Source organism: Tamandua tetradactyla, chromosome 5, assembly GCF_023851605.1.
Source record: "Tamandua tetradactyla isolate mTamTet1 chromosome 5, mTamTet1.pri, whole genome shotgun sequence".
Classification (NCBI taxonomy): domain Eukaryota; kingdom Metazoa; phylum Chordata; class Mammalia; order Pilosa; family Myrmecophagidae; genus Tamandua; species Tamandua tetradactyla.
The window spans coordinates 86,404,131-86,417,227 of NC_135331.1; the positions used below are offsets into that span (position 1 = coordinate 86,404,131).

General features: G+C 44.4%; 1 pseudogene; it reads left to right on the forward strand.

Moving 5' to 3' along the window:
• The first annotated feature begins 1,788 nt into the window (after positions 1 to 1,788).
• LOC143682185 (class I histocompatibility antigen, B alpha chain-like) lies at positions 1,789 to 10,683 on the forward strand (annotated as a pseudogene).
• Positions 10,684 to 13,097: the final 2,414 nt, after the last annotated feature.

Here is a 13,097-nt window from a genome sequence, read left to right on the forward strand (position 1 = left end):
TTAACCCAATCTTATGACTTAACATATCAGGATGTTTATGTTATTATAACTTCTACTACAACCCCAGAAGTAAGATTCCATTTGGGTGTGGCTAAAGCATATGCCAATAAACTTTTTGCAGCAAACCCCATTACTCTCCATAGTATGCAGGCCCACTGCCAAGCCCCTGCCCATGGCCACCAAACAGGCCACTACAGGGCCAACTGTCCTCTAGCCTCTAACCACAGGTTCAGACAGCATTCACCCCCTGAATAGGTGTCACCAGCTCCAGAACTGGGTGACCTCCTCAGACTAATCACAGAAGACTGATGAGGCCCAGGCTCTGGCATAGCCTTGACTATGACCATCACCACCACAGAATGCAGGGCATGCTGGTTTGAAAGGATGTATGTCCCCTAGAAAAGCCATGTTTTAATCCTAATCCCATTTTGTAAAGGCAGCTGTTTCTTCTAATCCTTATTCAGTATTGTATGTTTGAAACTGTAATTAGATCATCTCCTTGGAGATGTGATTTAATCAAGAGTGGTTGTTAAGTTGGATTAGGTAGAGGCGTGCCTCCACCCATTTGAGTAGGTCTTGATTAGTTTCTGGAGCCCTATAAAAGAGGAAACATTTTGGAGAATGAGAGATTCAGAGAGAGCAGAGCAGACTGACATAGCCACAAGAAGCAGAGAGCCCCTAAGCCAGTGAGCTTTGGAGATGAAGAAGGAAAATGCCTCCCAGGAGCTTCATGAAACAGGAAACCAGGAGAGAAAGCTAGTAGATGTCACCTTACCTACCACATGCCTTTCCAGATGAGAGAGAAAACCTGACTATGTTTGCTGTGTTCCTTTCCACTTGAGAGAGAAATCCTGAACTTCATCAGCCTTCTTGAATAAAGGTATCTTTCCCTGGATGCCTGTGATTGGACATTTCTATAGACTTGTTTAATTGGGACATTTTCTCAGCCTTAGAACTGTAAACTAACAACATATTAAATTCCCCTTTTAAAAGCCATTCTATTTCTGGTATATTACCTTCCAGCAGCTAGCAAACTAGAACACAGGGTGTGCTGGTTTGAAAGGATGTATGTCCCCTAGAAAAGCCATGTTTTAATCCTAATCCCATTTTGTAAAGGGAGCCACTTCTTCTAATCCCTATTCAGCCTTGTGTGTTTGAAACTGTAATTAGATCATCTCCCTGGAGATATGATGTAATTAAGAGTGGTTGTTAAGCTGGATTAGGTGACATGTCTCCGCCCATTCGGGTGGGTCTTGATTAGTTTCTGGAGTCCTATAAAAGAGGAAACATTTTGGAAACTAAGAGATTCAGAGAGAACAGAGCAGAATGACATATCCATAAGAAGCAGAGGGTCCACCAGTTAGCAACCTTTGAAAATGAAAAAGGAAAAGGCCTCCTGCAGAGCCTTGTGAAGGAGCCAGGGGAGAAAGCTAGCAGATGATGCCATGTTTGCCACATGCCTTTCCAGATGAGAGAGAAACCCTGACTGTGTTCGCCAGGTGTCTTCTCACTTGATAGAGAGACCCTGAAATTCATTGGCCTTCTTGAACCAGGGTGTCTTTCCCTGGATGCCTTTGATTGGACATTTCTATAGACTTGTTTTAATTGGGACATTTTCTCAACCTTAGAATTGAGAAAGTTGTAAATTGAGTTGTAAAGTAGCAACTTATTAAATTCCCCCTTTAAAAAGCTATTCTGTTTCTGGTATACTGCATTCTGGCAGCTAGCAAACTAGAGCACAGGATAACCTTAAAGGTGGCAGGTGAGTCCATTGCTTTCATTTTAGACATGGGCACCACATACTCTGTCCTGCCTGAGCATTTGAAGCAGCTCATTCCCTCCTTAATTTCAGTCATCTGTATCGCAGGTCAGTGCTCAGTTCCCCTTAAAATATACCCCTAGCCTGCAGTATAGAAAATTATAACTTTTCTCATAGGTTTTTAATAATTCCTAGATATTCTACACCTGTATTGGGGTGAGATATTTTAACAAAGCTTAAAGCAACCCTTCAATTAACAGGAATAAAGTATGCCATTTAATCCTGTCCATGAAAGAAACACTCTATTCCCCTAAGGAAATAGCTCTGCCCCTATGGCTAGAAAAAAGCCAGTTCCTGGGTAGGGAAAACCGCCACCCCTTGCAAGCTCTCATGGGCCTAAAACACATAGTTGAGAGGTTATTGACCTCTGGACTCCTCAGAGAAGCAGCTTCCCCAGTCAGTACACCTATCTTAGCAATAAAGAAACCAAATGGCACTTACCAGCTAGTCCAAGATCCTAGGGCAATTAACCAAGCCACCATGTCCATTACTCCTATAGTTCCTAATCCATAGTCTATGCTCTCCCAAATTCCCCTCAATACTATGCATTATATGGTCTTAGACCTTAAAGATGTTTTCTTTACTATTCCATAGTAAAGAAACTATTCCAAACTCTCAAGACCTGTTTGACTTTACTTGGACATATCCCATTACCAGAAGTTCTAAGCAATTAACATGGACAGTTTTACCACAAGGCTTTAGAGACAGCCCTCATTTATTTGGACAAGCATTAGCTTCTGACTTACAAACATCAAATTTACAATCCTAGTAGACTGCTTCAACATGCGGATGATCTCTTACTGTGCAATCACTCTGGGGCCTTATCACAGGAGCACACAGTCACCCTCATTAACTATTTACAGCAAGAGGAATATAAAGTCTCCAAAGATAAAGGGTGGTTTTCTAAGCCCCAAGTCACTTAGGACTTCTCTCTCCCCTACCAAAAAAAGCATTGCCACTCAATGCAACGAGATAATTTTAATATTCCCCTCCCCCAGACCAGACAAGAACTTCTTTCCTTCCTCGGTTTAGCCACTTTTTTCTGGACCTGGGTCCTCAATTTTGGGCTCATGGCTAAAAACTTATATCAAGTCACTGAAGGATACCTCCAGGACCCACTAGATGACCCTTTAGCTATCTAACATTTATTTTCATTGAATATAAATTTCATGAATTTGTATTCATTTATTTCACAGCTCAAGACAGCCCACACCCAGGCCCCAGCCTGAGCTCTTCCAGACCCCAACAATATCTTTTACACTGTATGTAGACATGAAAGATGGCTTTGCTCTTGGAATTTTAAGCCGGACAAGTGGGCTGGACACTCATGAATTTCTTATTTCTCCAGAGCTTTAAACTCCTTTTTCTTAGGGTAGCCAATTTTTCTCAGAGTTTTAGCCTCTGCAGCACTTCTCTACAAGAATATCTTAAACTTGTGCCATATACTCAATTATCTGTCCCCTCTTCTCATAAGCTTCCTTCCCTTTTAACTCTCCAAGCTATTTCTAGAGCCTCCCCCTTTTGCATTCAATCTCTACATGTGCAGGTCCTTTATAACCCCCAGGTTAAAACACCCTATTCACCTACAAGTCCTAACCCAGCAAAATTCCTTACTCCTCTAAAGCATCAGAAGCCTATGCATAACTTTATGGAAACCATAGATAATTTCCTTCATCAATTTCCCAACATAAAGGATTCCCCTCTGCCTCCTCCCACTAATACTTGGTTTATTGATGGCAGTGCTTTTAAAAACTCTTCTAAACAAGCAGAATATGCTATAGTGTCTGCCCAGGAGATAACTGAATCTGGACCTCTGCCTCCTGGTACCACTTCCCAACAGGTAGAGCTTATAGCCCTCACCAGAGCTCTCAAGTTAGCAGTGAATACTCCACTAACATTTATATTGACTTTAAATATGATTTCCATATTATTCATTCACATCTAGCTATATGGAAAGAGAGAGGATATCTTTCTTCTAAAAATTCTCCAATTATTAATAAAACTCTTGTCCTTAAATTTCTTGAGGCAGCACAAACCCCTGCCCAGTAGCAGTTACCCACTGTAAGGGTTATCAAAGTGGAAAGGACCCTATTTCAATAGGTTATAACAGAGTGGATAAAGCAGCAAAAAGACAGTCTCAGATCCCTACTCAGCTTCTAATAATGCTCACCCCAGCACCTGCTTACTCCACCTTAGAGCAAATAGACTTGGCCCAACTTGGTGTCACCCTCAATGAAGGATGATTTTACCTAAATGATAAAGTAATCTTGCCCCAACAGCACGTATGGAAAATTTTAACTGACCTTCATGACCAGTTTCATATTAGTACAAAGCCACTATCCCCTCTCCTATCTCAAACTTTAAGTCATCCTAACCTTTGCTCAGAGCTCAAGCATATCACTAAAATATGCGCCATTTGTCAGCATTTCACTACTCAGGGCAATCTCAATTCTACCCCCATCCTTTCCATCAAGCAAGAGGACACATCCCCGGGAAGACTGGCAAATTGACTTTACTTATCTTCCACCAGTTAAAGTTTAAATACTTCTTAGAATTTTTTTTTATTGGCATGGGCAGGCACCAGGAATCAAACCTGAGTCTCTGGCATGGCAGGCAAGAATTCTGTCACTGAGCCACTATCGCACCACCCAAATACCTCTTAGATTTTGTAGATACCTTTTCAGAATGGATTGAAATCTTCTCTACCATCTCAGAAAAGGCTTCTGAAGTAATGCCTGTCTTATTGCAAAGCATTATTCCTAGGTTTGGCCTCCCTATGTCCATATGACTGGACAATGGCCCTGCCTTTATTTCCCAAATTACACAGCAAGTGTCACAAGCCCGAGTTACACATTGACAATTACATACCCCATTACCAATCCCAATCATCAGGCAAAGTAGAATGAATGAATGGCATAATTAAAATACATTTAACTAGGTTAAAGACCCAGACTCAATTACCATGGCTTGTTCTAGTTTGCTAGCTGCCAGGATGCACTATACCAGAAACAGATTGGCTTTTAAAAAGGGGAATTAAATCAGTTGCTAGTTTACAGTTCTAAGGTTGATAAAATGTCCCATTTAAAACAAGTCTATGGAAATGTCCAATCTAAGGCATCCAGGGAAAGACACCTTGGTTCAAGAAGGCTGATGAAGTTCAGGGTTTCTTTCTCAGGTGAGAAGGCACATGGCAAACACAGTCAGAGTTTCTCTCTCATCTGGAAGGGCCCATGGCGAACACAGTGTCATCTGCTAGTTTCTTTTTCTGGCTTCCTGTTTCATGAAGCTCCCCAGGAGACATTTTCCTTCTTCATCTCCAAAGGTCGCTGGCTGATAGACTGTACTTCTCATGGCTATGTAGTTCTGATCTGCTCTCTCTGAATCTCTCATTCTCCAAAAGCTTTCCTCTTTTATAGGACTTCAGAAACTAATCAAGACCCACCCAAATGGGTGGAGACACGTCATCACCTAATCCAGCTTAACAATCACTCTCAATTACATCACATCTCCAAGGAGATGATATAATTACAAATTCAAACACACAATATTGAATAAGGATTATTCTGCCATTACAAAATGGGACTAGGATTAAAACATGGCTTTTCTAGGGAACATACATCCTTTCAAACCAGCCCATGTCTTAAACTTTTACCAATTGTACTTCTCAAGATTTGAAGTGCCCCATGAAAACTCCATACATTAAGCCCTTTTGAAATTATGTACAGAAGGCCTTTATTACTTGGCAACCTCTTTCCCCCAGTCTCCTCCTACAGAGACTGCCTCCCATTTTAAATCAAAGTCTGGCAACTCTTAGAAATTATGTAAATACCATCCTACCTCAAGCTACCTGAAGCCCCATTAATCCTTGCATATCCCTAGGTGACTATGTATATCAAAAAAATCTTCAACCAAATTCTCTATCCCCCTCTTGAACAGGACCATACCTAGCTTTACTCACCACCCCAACAGCAGCTAAATTATCAGGGTTAACATTCTGGGTTCACCTCTCCAGGCTTAGGCTGACTCAACAACCAGCTGAAATGGACCCTGACATCCTCCTAACCAGACAAGGAACCTCAACCAATTATATTTATGCACACCTATTGGAACACTTAAATTTAAGAACTTCAAGACCAGCCCAGCATAGGATGAGTCAATAGCAGCTGTGGCCAACCAGCAACATTCTGAAAATGTACTCCTGCTACAACAGAAATTTGAAAATCTGCTCCTTTTGCAACAAAAACATCACTATCAGTTCATTTCAAAAGAAGATGTCCCAAAACTCCATCAGTAATGCCCCTGCTTTGGTCAAAGCAATTGCCTCCCCTGGCCAACTATGCCCTTACCCAGCAGGAAGTAGCTAAAGAAAGAACACAACATTCCTGCTGCCTTCAAAAATTACTTCAAGCTAAGCTAAAGCATTAATCCAAATCCAACCCCAGCTTCATTCCATTTTATTAAGAGAAAAAGGCAGAATGTCAGGTGTCAGAAAAAAAGCTTTACATATAAAAGAGACTTTTTGACCTGGGGACCCTTTAGCTTCTTTGACAGAACCACATGTGGCAGCCAGATAAAAAATCAGAAGGCTTATGTTTGAAAGATGTTTTAAAAGTCCAGACATGCCAGTGCTTCAGCCCTCAGAAGGCGAATGAAGCAAGGCAAGGCATGCCTATAAGATAAACAACTATAGGCATGCAGTCAAGGCCTGTTTCTGCTTGATAACCCTTGACAGTACATGCAGCTGCACATCAAAGGAGAGCAGTGCATCAGAACCCCAGCAACCAATCAGATCATAAGTCAAGCCCCCATCCAGTCAAAAGACAGAAAACCACCTAGCAGTCACCCTCCACTTCAGCATGGTTTTCTTATTTAAAAATGCAGCTCTCATAAAGGGGGCTGGAGCCATTTTCTTTTCTTTTGCTGGCTCCCACCTGCTTTCTCCCTTCAACAAATCTGTTAAGCTTTAACTGACTGTCTTGTGTGGATTCCTTAATGACTTTGACCCAACACCTGGCAGTGGGTATTTTCTTCATTCTCATCTTAATTATAAATCTTCCATTTGGGTGAGCAGAGCAACATGTCTATTAGACTTCCTTATTGCTTTTATCTGCTATTTTGATAGCTGCTACTGCAGCTATTGAAGTGGCAGCACTAGCTGAATCTGTTCAGACTGCTCATACAGTCAATCAAATTTGACCATTGTCACTAATGAAATGATTGTTCAAACCCAAATTGATACTCAGATATTAACCTGACTTGATGCTTTAGAAGCATCAATCTTATGGTTAGGTGAAAGACAGCATACTCTTTTTACAAGACAGGAGCTGCAATGTGATTGGGAACTTAATAAAACATGTGTCACCCCAGTACCATGGAATGAATCACTTCATTCTTGGTAATTAATAAAATCCCACCTTCAAGGAGCTTTTTCCTCTCATCTTCTAGAAGTGCTAACATTGCAAACAGTTATCCCAAATTCAAACACTTACTCAACAAAAAGTCTTCAATACCTTAAATGATAACCTTAATTGGCTTAATCCATCTAATATTTTTCATGGATTAAGTGTTTGATTCTGGATTTTATCTGTATTTGGTATACTTACAGTTTTTCTATTTCTTTCAGCCCTCAGAATGATTTGTTCTACGATTTTTCATCTTCACCAGACTCAACAAAAACGAGTAGCCCTACTTGAAATTTCACCTTTACAGTCATTGCCAACATCAACATCAACATCCATAATAAATAAAAAGGGGGAGATGTGGGGAAGATATGGTTAACACATTTGTAAGCTTGATCTGGGTTTGCATGTCCTCACGCAGTGGAAAACTTGTTTATTAAGCTGAAAACAGCTCAAGATATTTGTCTTCCTTGTTGTGTCACTTGCATATCTGTCTGCTTTGCCTAACTGTGGCATTTGCTTATCTGGAACATCTACTCAAGAGAAAATTCTTGCTTTATCTTTAAAAGTAAAGATATCTCCTCAAGGCAAATGGGAACCTTCCCTAGTGTTCAATGGATAGCTTAACTCCAAATGGCCCCTTTACCTGGTAAATAGCTAGCAGAAAATGAACTCAAGGCTCTGGCCCTCTCTTGGGACAGAGAATTCCCTGCTTTCTTTGTGTCAAAGCTTTTTCTTCTCACACCAATTCTTTGTGGAACAAAGAATAACTGCCAGAGGTGGTGTTAATAATTTTGTAGTTACCAAAAAGGAACCTGGTTTCTATGGGAATCTCCATCTGGTACCCCAAGGACATCTTCTCCAGGTTTAAAGAGAAAACCCTGGTCTCCCCACCTCCACTGGTAGGGCGATTTTCCTCTCTGGCATACAAATTGTTGGGGTCAGTTTTGTTAGGACAATTCCTGGGGAGAGGTGAGGGTCAGAAGCAGGGAATGAGGCTCAGGGGGAGGGATTCCCAGAACGAGAGAGGAGGAAAGGACTCCGAGAGACAGAGTGCTCGGTGCAGGGGGAGAGGGTCACGGCCAGTTCTAGGACCTGGGTCTTGCCCCAGGGTTGGTGTGTGGAGTGTAGAGGCTGAGCGCTGGGGATCTCCCATCTCCCCGAGTTTCACTTTCCCTCGGGGTCATCCCAAGTCTTATTCTGAGGTTCACCCCGAGGCAGCAGGAGGGACTTTTACTGTGTTTGCTTTTCAGTGTAGACCCAAACACCCTCCGGCCAAACACCACCGGGGGGTGGGGGAGGGCAGGGGGAAGACGGATCTGGGTGGGGGAAAAGTGGGCGGGGCTGACCGTGGGGACGGGTCCAGGGTCTCACACTTTCCAGAGGATGTTTGACTGCAATGTGGAGCCTGTATGACCAGCATGCCTACGACAGCAATGATTACATCACCCTGAACGAGGACCTGCGCTCCTGGACCACTGCGGACTGGCGGCTCAGATCACCCGGCACAACTGGGAATTGGGGCAATTTGCAGAGACCACCAAGGCCTACCTGGAGGGCAGGTGCATGGAGTGCCTCCAAAGATATCTAGAGAATGGGAAGGAGACTGGGCAACACAAAGGTACCAGGGGCCCAGGGGCACCTCACTGATCTCCCTTGGGTTGGGATTGCGGCCCACCCTGGTGTCCCACAAGGGAAGGAAATAAGACTGAGGCCAGAATCCTCTCCTGCCTTGGAACACATTCCTTCCAAGAGGGAAGGAGTCAACCCAGATTTCCAGACCCTGAACCGGAGAGGGATTTGCCTAGAGGGCTAGACCTCTGTCAGGGACAATGAAGGCATCCAGCCTCTCCACAGATGGAGGAAGAGGATCTCTGAAGGAAATAGTCAGCAGTTCTCTTTGTCCCTGGCAGCCTTTGGGACCACCCAGAACACTCTCTCCCCCACATCCATTGTCTTTGGAGGTCTGTCTACAGTTTTGCTGAGTCACTCACCCTCTACTTAGGTCAGGTTTTGAAGTTATAGTCCCTCAGACACCTGAAGCCTCCTACCCTGGGATGCCTCACCCTGATTCTAGAATTTCCAAGGAATAGGAGATGATGCCATATCCTTGAGTCCAGGTTGATGTCTGAGGTTTGCACTGCCTCCCCCACCAAAACTGTCCTGTCCTTTAGGATGGTCACATGAGCAGTCCTTGAATGGCCCATGAGAGGTAATGGACAGTTCCTGAAGGTTCTCACTTCCCCACACAGATCCCCCAAAGACACACATGACCCACCACCCCATCTCTGATCATGAGGTCATGCTAAGGTGCTGGGCCCTGGGCTTCTACCTGGCAGAGATCACATTGACTTGGCCGCAGGACGGGGAGGACCAGACCCAGGGCACAGAGTTTGTAGAGACCAGGCCTGTGGGGGTTGGAGCCTTCCAGAAATGGGCAGTTGTCATGGCGCCTTCTGGAGATGAGCAGAGATACATGTGCCATGTTTGGCACGAAGAATTAGCTGAGCCCCTCATCCTGAGATGGGGTAAGGAGGGGATCAGGGTGGGGGCCTCTTCTCAGCAAGAGCAGGAGCCCTTCTGAGCTCCTCCAGCAGGGTCAGGGCTGACATCTGCCAGTCAGGGGCCCTGACCTTCCCTTCCCTTCTCAGAGCCACCTTTGAGGCCCACCATCCCCATTGTGGTAATCATGGCTGTCCTGGTTTTCCTTGGAGCTATAGTGGCTGTGGTGGTGTTCTGATCTGGAAGAAGAAGAGCTCAGGTAGGGAAGGGGCCGGGGATCTGAGAGTTTTTGTCCCACTTGGGGGTTTCCAGCCTTGGGTAGCAGTTTTCCCTGTCCCCATCCCTGGTTCCATGAAGTGCCTACTCACACATATACTGAACCAGTCTGGGACCTGTCAGCTACACTTGATTTGGATAATGTTCCTCTAATGATGATACTGAGGCTCCTGTTCCCAGCAGTTGGAGGGAAAAATCCCTGCTGAGGACAGACCTCCATGAGGACAGATAGTCCAGTCCCCACAATATCCTTTCCTTATGGTTCCTAATCCTGCCCTGGGTCTGCAGTCACAATTCTGGAAACTTCCCTGGGATCCAGGACTAGATCTCCAGGACGTCATGTCCTGCCTCTCACTAGTTTTTTTCCCACAGGTGGAAAAGGAGGGAGCTACACTCGGGCTGCTGGTAAGTGGTGTGATGGAGGGGGAGGTGGAATGGAGGGTGTGAGTCTGATCCCTGAGACTTTGGGGGAATGTAGACGGGAGCCCATAGGGAGGCTCACCCAACTCATAAATTCTTCCTTTACTCACATCACCACTAGGGGCTCTGAATAGATCCTGTTTTTTTTCTTCCCCAGGTGGTGACAGTGCCCAGGGCTCTGATGTGTCTCTCACATCTACTAAAGGTGAGACCCTGGAGGGCCTGAAATGGGAGAGAGGTTGGGGCGGAGAGGACACCCCTGGGTGATGGGGATTCCTTGGATTTGGACATTTTCTATGTGTGGAGGACAGTTTGTAATGTGAGCACTTACAGCGGCAGACCTAAATTTGTTCTTGATTGTTTTCTTCTGTAGTGTGAGACCGGGTCTTCTGTGGGACTGAGTGATACAAAATTTCTTCTCACCCCCACTCCTGACTGCTCTTTCTGCAACTGGTGTCTGAATGTGTCTGCATTCCTACACATTTAATGTGAGGATGTGGGGAGACTAGCCCACCCTTCCCCACCAAAATCCCCCCATGGACCTATGCTCCCTTCCCCAGACTGACCTTCCTGATCCAACAGAGGCGGGGTAGTGACGCCTCCATCCTTGTCTTAACTCTTGGTCCACAAAACTGCACCTTCTCACTACACTGTGTGTTCCAAGTTGCTAGCTGCCAGAATGCGGTAAACCAGAAATGGATGACTTAAAAACAGGAATTTATTAAGTTTCAAGTCCACAGTTCTAAGGTGGTGAAAATGTACCTATTAAAGCAAGTCTATAAGAATGTCCAAATTCAGGCAACAACAACGATTACCTTCACTCAAAGGCCGATGATGTTCGGGGTTTCTCCCTCAACTGGAAAGGCACATGGCAGACATGGTGATGTCTACTAGCTTCCTCTCCAGGCCTCTTGCTTCATGCAGCTCCCCCAGGGGCATTCTCCTTCATCTCCAAAGGTCACTGGCGGGTGGACTTTGTAGTTCTTATGTCTCTGCTGCTCTCTCAGAATCTAAAGGCTTTTCTAAAATGCTTCCTCTTTTAAAGGATTCCAGTAAAGTAATCAAGATCCATCTGGGATGGGTGGAGTCACATCTTCTTCTAATGAAAGCTTAATACCCAGAAGTGGGTGAGTCATATCTCTATGGAGATAACTTAAACAAGTTTCCAACCTACATTATTGAATAGGGATTAAGAGAAACAGTTGCTCCCACAAGATTGATTAGGATTAAAACATGGTTTTTCTAGGGTACATAAATCCTTTCAAACTGGCACACTGTGAAAATAAGAATCTGACTTTGAATTTATTTTTTCAATTTCTTTTAATGAGATGAGGTTAATTGATTAATTAAAGGAGACAAACATTCTTAAAATGTTTGGTGAATTACCTATAAGACCTGAAAACCTTCCAGAATCTGTGTGTTTGCTGTGCTGAATATAGCAGATGGGGATGGGTGATGGCCATGGGGTCCTGAGGGGTGTTGGGGCCTGTGTCCAGTCGGTGCTCAGGACATCGTGGGCTGTGACTTGGTCCCTCCTCAGCTGGGCCATCCTCACTGCCCCTCATCCTCGTCCCTTCAGTAGGATTTTGTCCCATCAGGACTGTAGTCAGAGGGGCTCAGACATCGCCTGGGCCTCGTCCCGTCTGCAGGACCGTGGGCCGCGGGGGCTCAGTGTGGCTGGGTCAGCCCCCACTCAGGCCTGGGTCTGGTCTTGGTCCTCATTGTGGGTGTGTTTATTGCTGATTCTTTGTTTTCTTAGAGGACTGTGGTCATTCTTGTTCTCATGTACGAGTCCTGGGCTCCTCCTCCCCTGAGTGTCCCCGTCTCTAACAGCAGAGGGTCTCGTGTGTTCTGTCATTGTCCCCACGAGGGACAGGGCGGCCCCTGAACACAAGAGTCTGTGGTATCCAGAGACTAATTCTCAGCCTTGTCCAGCTCCTGCCTCCACTCGGGCTGTTCCCTGGATTGCTCTTTCCAAGTTTTTTCAAATATTTTTTAAGAAACCAGATTCTAACATTATCAGAGAGGAGGGAAGTGATAGTTTCTAGTCTGGGATAAATTCCTGTTAGGTTTCTGTCTTCTCTGCTCACCCACCCTCTCCCCCTGTCCTTAGCTGTTGTATTCCTAGTGCTGGATCCAATCTAAGCTCCTGAATTTATAAAGCTGGGTCTATTACAAAATTCACAACTGGTTATAAAACAGGGCCCACTGCCTAGGATTGTTCTTTTCTGAAAAGGGAAGTGAAACTGTGTGCTTTTCTGAAAAGGGAAGTGAAAGGGGGTGGGTGTGGGCGGAGGGGAGAGCAGTATTTGTGAGAACAGTTAGAGGTGGCATTAATGTCAGCGTGTTCTTGATGCTATTCTGTTATCTTATTTCTGTAAGCAGAACTGAGAAGGTCTGGGTAATGTCCTAGGAACAAAGTACATAGAGTAAATTGCTATGCCCAGCTAGGAGAAGCATAATTTCCAGCTATCAGTTATTGAATTACTGACTGGTTATATGAATCTGGAGTTTAGGAGAAATGTCTGTGTTGGAGAAATAGTTTTGGAAGGTGATGTCACATAAGTGATATTTAAATCCTTGAGAATATATGAGATCACCAGAGGAGGTGTTTTGGTTTGTTAAGGCTGTGGAATGTAAAGCATACCAGAAATGGTATGGCTTTTTAAAAAGAGAATTTA